This window comes from Otolemur garnettii, unplaced genomic scaffold (genome assembly GCF_000181295.1).
Source record: "Otolemur garnettii isolate 467f Iridium unplaced genomic scaffold, OtoGar3 scaffold00101, whole genome shotgun sequence".
Classification (NCBI taxonomy): Eukaryota; Metazoa; Chordata; class Mammalia; order Primates; family Galagidae; genus Otolemur; species Otolemur garnettii.
Window position 1 is genome coordinate 5,435,732 of NW_003852496.1, and position 2,200 is coordinate 5,437,931.

Sequence of the window (2,200 nt, forward strand, 5' to 3'; positions counted from 1 at the left end):
ACAGCAACCTCAAACTCTTGGGCTCAAGTAATCCTCTTGCCTCAGCCTCCTGAGTAGCTGGGACTACAGGCACCTGCCACAACCCCCAGCTATTTTTGGAGACAGTGTCTCACTCTTGCTCAGGCTGATCTCGAACTCCTGAGCTCAGGGGATCCACCAGCCTCAGCCTCCCAGATTGCTAGGATTATAGGATTACAGGCATGAGCCACTTGCCTGGCCAAGAGTGCCAATTATATAATCATTACAGCAATATTTCCTACTAATTTTCTCCCATTTCTGTACATTTTAAACCATCTTTTATCACTACTACATAAAATAGGAAAAGACGAAGGCTTAAAGAGAGCACACCTCCTAGTGTTTATTTCCACAGATGCTTAGTCTGCTGCCTGGGACGCATCTGTGTAGTGACAGTGCACATAAGAGTCACCATCTGCCTTTACGAATGTCCCTCAGACTTGCCGTCACCCTGGCAGGCACAGAGCGTGGGCCATCCCCCTTAGAGCCCATTACTCCAGCGTTAAGCCTGAACTCAAGCCCAAGTCTTCTGTCCCATCAGGCACTGGACATTTATTCTCTCTCAAAAGTCACTACTTTGGTCCAGGACGATCCTGCTGGTTAGCAAGCTCTTTGGACCATGGATGAAATTAATACTTTCGTAAGGTTTCTGTGTCACTAGCTGTAGAGACCTAAATTGCGGAGATAAAGACCAAAACTGTTTTCTGAAGAGCCCTTGCAGCCAAGTAGACAGTCTAGTCAGCCGGTGTCAAGTCAAGATTTCAATCTGTTGAGTGGGAACTAAGAACAGCACCCACAGGAGGATTTCAGTGGAGGACAGCTTTCTCTACCTACCCTCCAAAATGATGATGAGGGAGGGACAAGGTGCCACACTTTAATCAAATACCCCATTGGCAAGCCTCTGGTCACTCAAGAAGCACCTGATGAATCAGACTGATAAACCCACCTGACAACCACCACCTCAGCAAGAGGTCTGATATGAAATCACCACAAACCAGAACTTAAGCATCAAATGGAACAGGATCTAAACTTGCCCAATTTTATGTGATACTCTCCAACTATTATGTAAAACACACTATAGTTTCATACTTCAAGGGCCAACTATTTCAATGTGCCATGTTACCTTTATTCCCATTTTACCGTTACCGGTAAACCAATTAAGGGCCCAGAGAGCTTTAGCCCAAGTAAAGGAATGACGTCTTCAGCCCTGCTCTTCCAACCTCCACCCTCCCTTTTTAATTCTTTTAACCACCGTCTTCCTGTGCCCCATAAACTCAAGGCTCCCTCACTGAGTTTCCAGAGGTTTGTGGACCAGCTGTTCATTCACTTTTGACTAATTAAGCCTTTTTCTTTAGAGACAAAGTTTCACTTTATCGCCCTCTGTAGAGTGCTATGGCATCACAGCTCACAGCAACCTCCAACTCCTGGACTTAGGCGATTCTCTTGCCTCAGCCTCCCGAGTAGCTGAGACTACAGGCACCCACCACAATGCCTGGCTAGTTTTTGTTCGCTTGTTTTGCAGTTTGGCAGAGGCCAGGTTGGAACCTGCTGCCCTTGGTATATGGGGCTGATGCCCTACCCGCTGAGCTATAGGCACCGCCCATTGCCTATTCATAAGTTGATCCTACAGGGAGCTGCTGATTTCTGGGAGCTGAGACTATAACTAAAGTGACATTAACATCAGTGTCCTATGAGAAAAGTAGTACTAGAAAGACTCAGCAATACACCACTCCCTTTTCCAAACTTTGGTAATCAACAACTGAGTCAGCCAAGAGAGCTGCAGACACCACCCCTCAGCGCAGACACCACCCCTCAGCACAGCCCCCAAAGTCTCAGCAGGAGGTGCCTTCTTTCCTCCAAACCTCCCAGCTCAAGGCAGTGACCAGGGACTGCCCTAGGGGGAGGGACGCATATGCCTGAATGAGGCTGATCTGTAGCCACTGGGAGCTCCTCCATCTCTGACCTGACCCCCCAAAAGGCAAATAGTGGTCGGGCAAGTGCTGGGTGGTGGCTCATTCCTGTAATACTAGCACTGGCAGGCTCAGGCAGGTGGATCACTTGAGCTCAGAAGCTCCAGACCAGCCTGAGCAAGAGCAAGACCCTGTCTCTACTAAAAATAGCAAAATGAGGCTGAATGCAGTGGCTCACGCCCTATAATCCTAACACCCTGGGAGCCTGAGGAGAG